Here is a 12,626-nt window from a genome sequence, read left to right on the forward strand (position 1 = left end):
TGAAAACCAACAGTGAAAAAATATGTGAATATATCATGTGGAAATATATCTCTATAATTTCATTCATGGTCTTAAAAGTTTGGATACAACCACCATATGTTCTATAATGGTGGATTTCCAACCATGGAATTTAGCATCATGATGCCTATCACTCATGTGGCACAAGTTCTCTTGTTTTTCCGGGCGACGTACAAATATAATTTCTACAAATATATTCCTTTATTATTATAACTCTAAAATTATCATAATAAATTAAATGGCAATCAACTAATAAAATTAAGATGGATCATCATACTAGGCCTTATTTATTTTTATATTTAATACCCATTACTCTTCAAATAAAACAAGTGAAATATTTTTAAATTATCACACTCTGTACACAATAAGTTTGTATAGAATATTCATAACACAATAATGGAAACTTAAAATGGTCGGATAGCTCGTATGATGACGTCATATATGCACTTGTTTACGACTGCAGGCTGTCAACTCTTCGTGAATAGAGGGTTGTGGTCACAGTGTGACACAACAACATCATTACGGTTTTATTTCTATCAGTGGAGTTCATGAGTTAGCAGTTCATTTGGTAAGTGAATTAATTATTTATATTACAGAGTTGACCCGGGTAACTATGCAATGCAACTGAAATATACGGTTCACTCATTTACGTCACTTAGTTCCATGCACAAGTACATTATATTATTGTATATTGAGATAAAACTGTGAACAAATGGAAATGTAACCCGTACAGTGGAAACAGTCGAATGTCTACCTGTATTTAATTGTATTATATTTTCATGTTTATTAATAAAATATTTCTAAGACAGCATGACTGTTGGCCGCTTTAGTTTTAGTTGTTTCGAAACTGCACGGTAACAACAGAATTAAAAAGTATAAAAAACCATTATCTTTTCTAGATAATATTTATAGTAGTTAGTATAGAAATTAAATAAATAATAATTCTATAAGCGTTCCACTATAAAATAAAGAGACTTTATAGGTTAGCTAAATCCTATTTAAGATTTAATCTTGGAGTCTTATGCTTAGTCTTATGTATGTTTAATCTGAATAATTCAATCGGACGGAAAGAATACTTTTCGATACATTTATATCTTTTAATGCCTTTCAATTTTGACCTCCACTATGTATAACAAGTCTGATGATAAACTTCATTCTTAAAAATAGTAGAATGCCTTTATTGATTTCACAAAAGGTTGGATTGTGTTTATATAACACAAGTAGGCTTTTAGACTAATATAAAATGTTAAATAGACGAAACGATGAAATTTATCTTCATTTTTCATCCATACAAACTCTCAAAAGCTTAGGAATATTACATTCTAAGTGCTAAATGTGTGTAATATCACTTGGCACTTGACGTATTTATTAATGTTCTAATTTTATGCAAGTGAAAATTAAAGATCAATGATGATTGACAAGTTTAATATATACATTTGCTTTCTACTCTTGTTAAATTTTCTTTCTTGGTTTTCTCGGGAAGCAAGTCCGTAACTTATCGTTTAGAGTAATGCATTCTTACTAATTAGATACTGATGTTATGTTATAATTTTACCAGGCAAATTTAAATCTAAGAAGCCCTCTCTAACACTTAATCTGGGGACCAACGGCTTAAACATAACTTCCGAACCACCAACAATGGCCGGGCAGAAGGGTTCCTTGATAAGACAGGATCTCTCAGAAGTTGCTTATCCAAGCAGTATCAACGCTCGACTTTGCCTGATTAGGTTGTTTTGCGATAACCACTGCACCTCCTACACTACGCCATTTAACACAAACAGAATAAATTTGAATGCTTGTTTAAATTGAATTTACTTTTAGCTTTTCATGGTTTCCGTATCTATAATCTAATTATTTTTTACCAATCTTGTGGCTAGTATGGTTTTTTTTTAGTAGCGCACATTAAGTACCGGCTCAAGGCACACAACTAAACTTATATTTTACACATTTTTTAATACCACCTACAGAAACAGTTACAAAATTTTCATATTCACTTGACATTTTTATAGTCATAATTCCGATAACAGAGATATAACAAGACTGCCAGTGAAACCGAAGAGAGTATAAAAACTTATATCATTGAAACTGAAATAGTGCTACTTACAAGACACGTTTGCTAGCGACTCACAGATGTGTTAGTTACGATATTCGTCTGCTAGCGCAGCCAACAAGAAAGTTAGTTAAAAGGCACGTCTACCACTGAAGCCGAAAAGAAAGTTACGAGACACGTCTGCTAGTGAAGCTAACAAGAGAGTTATTTACGAGACACAACCGCTAGTGAAGCCGACAAGAGAGTTAGTTAAGAGACACATCTATCACTGAAGCTGAAAAGAAAGTTACGAGACACTTCTGCTAGTGAAGCCGACAAGAGAGTTAGTTAAGAGACACGTCTGCTAGTGAAGCCGACAAGAGAGATAGTTACGAGACACGTCTGCTAGTGAAGCCGACAAGAGAGTTATTTAAGAGACACGTCTACCACTGAAGCTGAAAAAAAGTTACGAGACACTTCTGCTAGTGAAGCCGACAAGAGAGTTAGTTAAGAGACACGTCTGCTAGTGAAGCCAACAAGAGAGTTAGTTACGAGACACGTCTGCTAGTGAAGCCAACAAGAGAGTTATTTACGAGACACGTCTGCTAGTGAAGCCAACAAGAGAGTTACGAGACACTTTGCTAGTGAAGCCGACAAGAGAGTTAGTTAAGAGACACGTCTGCTAGTGAAGCCGACAAGAGAGTTAGTTAGCTAGTGAACGACAGTCACGTCTGCTAGTGAAGCCGACAAGAGAGTTAGTTACGAGACACGTCTGCTAGTGAAGCCAACAATAGATATAGTTACGATACACGTCTGCTAGTGAAGCCGATAAGAGAGTTAGTTACGAGACACGTCTGCTGGGGAAGCCGACAAGAGAATAACAAGACACCTCACAATATGAGTTTGCTGTGACAACCTCACGTTTGATTGCTCTGGATCTTGAAAAAAAGTTGTTCACAAAAACCTGGATATTTAAAAAACAAAAATAAAGGTATAAGAGCTAATTTTACCTAGTCAGTAAAATATTTTTCCAAAAGTGTTTTCATGTAATACTGCTTAAGTAACTTCGGCCAGCTATAAAACTACTGATAATGTTTTTAGTTAATCATAATTTATCAGTTAGTAATTAAGTGACATAAGTTCAGCTTAATAGACCTCTCATTATCATTCATAACGTACCCGGAATGACTTGCTCATGATAAACCGATCAGTAATTATATTTTGATTAGTGGATAATGCTTTGTGTGCTATCTCACCCAATATTTTGCAGGTTAAAATCATAATAAGGTATTGGAACATACATTTATTAGCAACATTTGTTATAAGTGCTTTCTCATGGCTATAGAGATCCAAATATCCGTATTTAAAATTGTCCAACTCCTGTATTCCTATGTCCTGTTTACTAATTAAAAAAATAATATACATTTTAATGCAAGCAAAATGTTCTTTTAAAATTTTCAGTTCATAACAAAATTCTAGCAGATTTTTCCTGTAAACTTTAGCATTGCAGAACAAGTTGACTATTAGACTACAGGAGACAACGGTGAAATGTCTGTAATATGGTGTGATATTGGAAAAGTTTGGTATTTCTTTATATGTTCCTGGTTTTCTTAACATAATGCATGCCAGTGCGAAAGCTTAGCAATACTATATGTTGTTGGTAGGACTAAAAACTTGGCTACTATTGAGAAAATTAGGTCTAATGAGTAAGCTATACATTGCTTGTAATAATAAAAAACCCTTGTATTTATATTATTATTTTTATCACGCGCTCATTTGGCATATAAATTATATTTATTAAATAAGTAATTTTCTATTTTACGTGACATATAGTTTGTGTTTTAATATGATCGGATAGCAGTAATGAGTAACATATTTTGTATTGCAATTGTTTGTACAACTTTTCAGGATATTAATTTGTTCTTACTTTTAATTATTCAATTACATTTATGAACATTAGTATTTGAGCTAAGCAATTTTAGTTATCTTTTCTGTTCGGACATAGGGAACCCTAGATGCGACTTAGTTATTTTTGTAAAGCTTCCAATGGATCTCACAAAAGAAATTTTCCAGGTGAAAGAAGTCAATAGCTTTAGTCAGGTGACAAGTCAAAGTGTCACCGATCTGATAGTTTGCCAAGTTATCCATCGTTAAGCTCCAGTTCTTCCATTCGATTTTCATCAAAAAAACCTTTCTGATTCTAAGTGACAAAAAAAGAATTAGAATGAATAAGACGCTCGTCGTTATTACAGACATTTCTTTTATCGCCAATAAAACATTTGTGTAATCATCTACTTAGGTGATGCTTTTTAAGTAATGCATCCATATTCTATATCTACTATTTGTAGACTGCAGCTTATTTAACTTTTTATGAAAAAGTATATATCTCACAGTGTACTATAATAAGATATGCTGTAAACAGTGGGTTAGGTTGATTTCTTTGTCGATTTATTGTCTCCAAAAGGTAGTAAAACCTTCCTTTTTTGAAAGAAATTTATTAAAATATTTTATATCTTTTCTTTGAAGATACTTAGTCTTTATTTACTACACGGATTTTAGTATTAGTGGGCGTTACAAAATATATATTCCTCATTGAAGCTCGATAACTCAATCGAAATATGAACATCTTAGTTAAATAGCTCTATATATAATAAATCAATATTTGAGACTTGTTTATTGATCTTTTCCTTCAACTATTATTTATCAATGTTCATTAGTGCGCTAAAGATTGAGATATGAAAAATACCGAAATCAATTCTTACCTTCTAATATGCCAGTGAATTATATATTTTTTTACACTAAAATCGAGACCACCACAAACATATTTCTTTACGATACTATGTACATATTTTAAACAACCGTACACTTCATCACAATATTCATAACATGATGGCACTTTGTTTAAATTTATCTTTGAATCATACTGTACGACTAGCATTTTCCTTGTACTGTAAAATCGGTTGAGGACAGTTTCTACATAACTGCCGCAGAAAAAGCGAATCAATTCCAAACTTGGTAGAACAATTTATAAATAGCTAGTCTAAATTTGTAGGCCAGTTCGACACAATATTGCATTACGTATGGCCCTTAAAATTCACATAATCACAACTTATTTATTTAAGAACCTAAATAAAAATTAAAGGGTGTCCGGATTATATATTTATATATATAATATATATATATATATATATATATATATATATATATATATATATATATATACATAATTTTCAAATAATTTTTTATTACGTTTGGTTTTCAAGATATCAATAACATGTTAATGCCATAAACAATATTAATATTCCAGCTGTCTTAAGATTTCCTTATTACTTCCTACTAAAACGGTATGGCTTATTATAGTTTAAGTATTTTTATTTCCAATCTCTTAGCAAAGTGCAGGAATGTAGAGGTCATTTTAGGATTTTTAGCAACAACTGGCTTTTAGTTTACTAGTTAACAAATAGTAATAGTAGATAGTACACAATGATGAAATATTTCACCAGATCAGCTGTAAAAATTCATTCGGAGCCATTGGTTTAAAATCAATATTCAATCACATTGAATTCAACCGTATTCATTGATTGGTTCGATGGTTACATGATCGGTGGTGAGATAGTGAATGCAATTCTGGTCGTTTCCATATCTTTTATGTGGTTTTGTCGTTAGCTTTATTTATTTATGTGATCCAAGAGTATATGACAAATGTACAGCAGTGGGCTGGAAAGCCGGATGATTTAACATGGGATAAAGGCAGGAGGTGGAATCCCATAATTACCTATTCTGAATATTCTGTAACTCCGGAAGCAGTACAAAAGTATTTAAGGGAATTAAAATAAAAGATTCTCTAAGATTCTTATCGTAGGCGTAGACAGTCCTGTAAAGACTATAAAAGGACTCCTCGTGGAGTGTTTTAGACCAGAAATACTATGTTCTGACATATGAACCTGTGAAGAAATGTCCTCGTTCCTATAATTTCCTAATTTCTGAAAGCTTCCAGATTCCGAAAGTCGCAGGCTCTAACCTCCAGAAGTATTAAAAAAACTACGGGAGTTCCCTATTCCTGAAAGTCAAACTCTATGATCCCTCAGTCTCTGGAACCTTCCCGCCTGTAACAGCTTCTGGCCTCAAGCAGGTTCGAGTTTTTCGTCCTGGAATTCAACCGGCCTCTTGTAGGTTCACACATCTGACAGACCCTACCTTCTAGGACTTTCTTGCCTCTGGCAGCGCTAGGTCTCTGTTAAGTCCATCTAACTTTTTACCTATAAGCTTCAGCTATATCCTGTCCTATCCAACATTATTTCTGTCCAACTTCAGTTCCATCCAGTTCTATACAACTTCAGTTCTGTCCAACTGTACTTCAGTTCAGTCCACCTTCAGTATAATAAACTTCAGTTCTATCAAACTTCACTTCTGTCCAACTTCAGTTCTATCCCACTCCAACTTAATAGGGTTATGCTCTCTCCAACCGAAGGTGTTGTAGTAGCTACGTTGAGGTAATAACCCCGAGGTTTCCCCTTTTGTCCGATTGGTCCCAAAAACGAACTTGCTCTTGCCATTAACTTGTATAGTGTTCATACCAATTTTCGAAATAAGCGTTAAAAGTTATGGTCGTTGTCGTTATGTTACATAAATAGAGAGTAGCCTACGCACATTAAAGCAGCTATAGGCAGATTAGAAATTAACGTACAAGCAATGTTATATTAAGAGTTTATGGTATTCAATTACAAACTCTTAACATAAAATCGCAGTTACAGATTGTAAGTTGTTTTCACTGTACCATTTTAAGCTCGAATATGCAGAGATTAAAACCTAAAGCGACTGTACGCGTTCTCATTAAGATAGTTTAGATTAATTGTTGATCCGATTACTACTCTAAACTCCTTGAAAACTTCAAACTAAATAGTACTCAACTCATGCTTCTGTACTAATATTAAGATGAACACATATCTCAAGTAAACTTGTTCTCCGTGTTACTTCAGCTGCATACTACTTCTAAGAAATTGCAATATGTCTTCCTATTTGAACCTTACCTACAACATTCAGAACACATATTACAGAATAACGCCGGATAACTTATTTTGATATTACATACCGTAACCAATTGAGTTTCCTTTCCATCACACTTGAATGGCGCACAATAATAAATAAATGGTGTAGGTTATTCCTACAACAAAAAGAAAATATTAAAATGACCTGATCTCATTAAAAACTTTTTCCAATGGTTTGAGAATTTTAATTATTTATTTTAATGATTGTTATGCACTAATTTAATATTCCTACCACACACTTGATCTTTAAATTAATCGAATCGAGGGGATCTTAATTAAGTTTCAAGTCTCGGACTTTTCTATAAAGAGTGACCGCACAAGCGGATGATGAGGTGGACGTAAAAACTGCTGTTTGGCCTCTAAATCCATAGAGGTTTTATTTAAGCCAAGAGGAAACTATGTACCAAGTTAAAAAAACTATAGGATTTCAATAAAGATTTATATTACAGACGGACGGACAGACATCGATACGATTTTGAGAAGAACCTGTGGAAGGTTTAATAATAATCCATTGTTATTAATACCACAATTTGTTTAAACCAATTATGTATAACTGTACTCATAATGTTATAGTGCTGGATAAGTGCTGTAATAATGTGTAAATTAATGAATACAATACCTTTGCATATTCGGGTCTTGGATATAAATGTAGTAATATTTTAGTAATTGTAATAATAAAAATTTACCTCTGTGAGAATAGCAATAAAATAGTGCTTTTATAAGCGTACCTTCATCTCCCATACATACCAAATGTTATTACATAATATATTATCACGAGTTTCATAAAGTTGTTCACATCCATGTTTTTGTTGCTCACTATCCTAACGCTGCTATATTCTTAAGTAAATTAGATCTTGTGTATATTTATATACACAATCTAAATATTATAGTCTTGTAATGATCTTTAAGAGTAATGGACCATTTTTATGTCTGTGAGGACTTTAAATCAATCTCAATAGCACTGTTTTTAACAATGTATTTGCTCTATTCCGAATCAGGCTGGTCTTACAACTTTAATTAAAACAGGATTTCGTCCTTGTTAGTCCGTGAAGAACTCTTCATTAATTTCAAGAATCCTTCTCTTTCGTCTTAAATTAGTTCATCAATTCCCCTAAAAGAGTAAACCCAATAATGATCTACGACATTACGAGTATCTTTCTAAAGCTGCAGTGCATATATGAAATAAGAAACATTCTGAATATTGTGCTTAGAATATTATGGTTCGTACAGCAAAAATGTAATCACAGTATTAAACATTCATAGAGCTCACTGAGTATACAAAATCATAGACGAATTCAATTAGTATTCTTTGTTTGAAAATTTTTTTTGACGATGGAAGGATTGTGAAAGAAAAATCCTGTTTCCTTCTCAATTAGTATCTTGAAAAGCAAAGTTGGCATTTTCTACATAAATAATATTTAAAAATTAAAGTACGACGCACGCAGTAAACCCTTATTTATCATCACAATTATAATCTATAATATTATATAAAATTCTATTTTTGTCTACATGTTTTTTGGTGTTTAAAAGTTACTGGAATATAATGAAATTGTACACGGATATTCTTAATGTACTGCAATAACCAATATCACATTGTGGACTATCGGTTTGCTAGGCTATTTACAAGTGTGAGAAGTTAAACCACTTTCTCGTTTAATACCGAATACCTATGTATATAGTTTAAGTATAAAAAATGGAGAGAAAAAAGGAGTTAAGAATACATTTAAGTCCAGTTATGATAAAATGAAACCAGGCAGTGTCAATGCACAGGATGCAGGTCCCAAGCACAGTTCAAGAGCAACTCACACGTTACACCAGTATAGGCGAAAGTGGGATAGACACAAAATCTTAGATTATCTTAGGTATCCTAGATTTGTAAATCATTTTTTGTGGAAACTATAACAAAATTTTAACAATTTGCAGTTTTTTATAAAAGTTCGAGTTCCGGTGGAGCAAGTACTTTGTGACATTTAATGACCATTGAAATTAAACTAGGATATTAACATTATAGAATTTTAATGCATGCAAATGAATAGCTTGAAACGTATTTGATTTTGGCGGGGAAATAATTATTCAATAATCATTGAAATTACATTAGGATATTGCCACTTATACCAATTTAACGAATATAAATATATAAATTGATTACTTTTAGAATGAATTAATATGGATGAAATAGTTTTAAGTTGTAGTTCAAGAAGTGGCTTTTGCTTGGTAACTTGTTTCAACATGCTGAAGAAACACCTAGATGCACAGGAGTGCACAAGACAGCTCCAACCGCTTCGCTCTTAGAAGGAACGTATGTTATCGTTCCTAGAACTGCTGACATGTAATCAAGCAAAGCGTATTGATTTGGTTGTGGCTTTCTTGCAATTACTCCTGCTCATGTTAGCTAATGACATTGCATGTTAGGATAGAATAACTTTTGTAGTTTTGAAAAAGTTTATATGTTATGTTACATTTTTACAAATTTTTATCTTGCAATATATATAAATATAATTTATTAGTTTAATAGTACATAAGATTAATATAACGATACGAAAATTATGTATATATTTTTGTTGCTTATGTATAGATGTGTTTATGATTAGCAATTAAATTTAAAAACGATTTTTAAGAAGATAAATTTGATTTATAAAACAATTACACTACAAGTGATTTGTAAGAGTTGACGTTTGCTTAAACATCCATCTTTAAAATGGTATCTTGCAACCATTTATTACGCGAAAAATATTTGCAGAAGCTTCGGTCTCAATAGTTTCAGAGATTTATTTTGAGTTAATTGTGTGTGCTCAGTTAATATGTTAGCGTTTCGGAAAACTTTTCTTCAGTTTTATTTTGCTCCCAAGGCGAAAGAAAATTTTATTTCCTTTAAAAAGTCATCAAAGTTGCTTTGAGTTAGGACTTTTAACTATGGTATTCTGTTTATTACTTATTAGTTGTACTATATTATTAGTTTATTATTATCCGAGTGGCATTGTTTATTTGATATAAACGTATAATATATTACAAATGCAAGGGCCGAGCATTTAAGCAGTAGTGATGTACCATAGTGAAAATCATTTCATTTTAAAGCTAGTGCTACTTAAAATGACATATTAAAAACCTTTTTCTTTGCAAATGACATATCCCTTAAAGGATCTTTGCGCTGCTTTCGGAGTAAGAGGACATTTTGAAAGGGTATGGTTGGGGGTAGGGGCCGCCTTCTGTTAAGTCCCATAAGGAAGAATGTAAGGTATTAATCTCAGTCATGTCTCCTCTGAAGAAGGGAAGCCAATTCTGAACTAGCCTTTCTGGACAAAGCAGGCAGGGGGTGGTACGCCCCTTGTCTTGACTATCAAGAACCTTTGACCCTTAAGAAGCCCCAAAATCCTCCGCAATAGGCTAGACCTATCGATGTATCCCTGCACCCCAAAATCTCAAAATTTGCGGTTAGGGATGTGTGCCGCTCCTGGAAATCCAAAGGATATCCCAGATTTATATGACACATCGGTTTTTGCTGTACCCACTCTAGGTTCAACTGGACCATATAAACCAGCCAGAAGTGAACTCTTCTTTGAAACAATTTAGTTCTCTTTAACTATATTTTGAAAAGGGAACTTAGTTGTTTACATTATGAGAAAAGGTACTTCATACTCTAGTATGTTCTAACTTTAAATATTTCCTATTTGTTTGTTGAAAATAGGTTTCATAAAACTGCATGAGGTGATAACTCAGCACTATATTTATGAAGTCAATGTTGTAAATCTTTACACCAAGGGTTAATTAAAACGTAAAAAGTAAAACAACCTATGCTCCTAAACAGCATAGAAAATAACTAAGAACTAAAGTAAATTAATAATCATTATTTTCAAATTTACCATTAGGATACTAAAAATGACAGCTTTTCTTAGGGATGACTGTGTATTATTGAATAAAGTACGTTTCATTGGGTTCCTCAGGGATCAACTCTTTGTCCGGTGCTATTTGTTCTTCGTATACGGTGTCTAACTCTTCAATCATTCGTGGCAAGGTGGGTTAGTGAAATAATATTTCCACCCTAATTGGTTTAAATTTATATTATTATAGTACATGACACTGAGGGAATATTGGGAATCAAATCTAAATGAGTATCAATTAAACTAAATGAAATATTTGTAGACTCTAATGTTTCAATAAATGCTAATTTCAGCTTTTTTCTTTACTTTGACCGTTGTGATGAATTATACATCTTTATAATCAATAAAACGTTTTAATGTCGTTATAATTTAATAAATTCTTGAAAACTAATGGTTTAACATAAGATCTCTATTTATTACTTATCTATTACCATATTGTACAAATAAATGCGACAAATGTTGTACCAATAGCACTTCGTAAACAACCTGTTTGATTGGATGTGTCACACTTGACACGTGCTATATTGCTTGACCCAGAATGTGAACAGGGGTACACGAGTGAAAGAAACGTCCAGGTAATTAACTGCAGTACTAGGTGTCATAGAAACCACCTTGTTGACACACACTTATTGAACTTTTTCTATCTGTTAGATTATTTTTGATACTAATGAATATTTCTCAATTACTTTTTTAAGTTTGGATTGGATCAAACAATTATTTTTATTGCTTTAAATCACTGCCGCTATATTTCTACGTGTTTTAAACTTTAAAATATTTATTATTATCAATATTATGAGTATATGCCACTCATTAAGTGATATTTAATAAAAATAACATGGCGTTATTTCGCACGCAGTGTACAATATAAATATAAATATATCAACATATAAATGTGAGTCTTTAAACACTTTACGATGTGACAGTTTATACAATTTGATAAACAGGCTCAAGATTTTACTGGGCCTTGTTATCAGCTGCAGTTTTCCACGTTAGCCCAGTAACCGGCTGATGTAATATTTATGATTTATTATTGCCATAAAAACAATGATAGGAAAATAATAACGATGTTTTATATTATACTCAATTGGGACGACATTGTCCACATACTTCAACAAAACTGTAGTCTGCTATAACATACTTTTTACCAAAGAAATTGTCAACATTCTTTCACATTCTGTTAACAATTATAAATTATGTATCGTAAAAGTTTACAAAATAACTAACTTTAGTGAGCTTAGCCCTTTATAAATTAACCCTCTTGTCAAATTTTAAGAGACCTGCATTTTGATTTTCTAAATATTAACTACAGTAATTTGCTTTAAATTTCTTGCTGGTATAGTGAGATTTCTTACTTCCCACCAGCAGCCTCCGTGGCGCAATTGGCTAGCGCGTTCGGCTGTTAACCGAAAGGTTGGTGGTTCGAGCCCACCCGGGGGCGTTCGATTTTGCAACTTTTTAAGTCTTACAGTCTTAATTATGAATCCTTATGATTCATAGTCAAGGCTTACGGTAAATAATAAATAGGAGCATTTAAATAGTTTTTTTATTGTTTTATATAATTTTTACGTACACAACCTTTATAACTGTACATTATTTTTATTATGATTATATTGTGTCTATTAATATTTTTTTTAATTCATCATGTTTTTTTAC

General features: G+C 32.3%; 1 non-coding gene across 1 annotated transcript; it reads left to right on the forward strand.

The window, feature by feature from the left end:
* Nucleotides 1–12,337: 12,337 nt before the first annotated feature.
* Nucleotides 12,338–12,411, forward strand: Trnan-guu. The gene has a single exon. It is a non-coding gene; the product is annotated as a tRNA-Asn (tRNA).
* The last annotated feature ends 215 nt before the right edge of the window (nucleotides 12,412–12,626 follow it).

The sequence above is a fragment of the Homalodisca vitripennis genome, chromosome 8, assembly GCF_021130785.1.
Source record: "Homalodisca vitripennis isolate AUS2020 chromosome 8, UT_GWSS_2.1, whole genome shotgun sequence".
NCBI lineage: Eukaryota > Metazoa > Arthropoda > Insecta > Hemiptera > Cicadellidae > Homalodisca > Homalodisca vitripennis.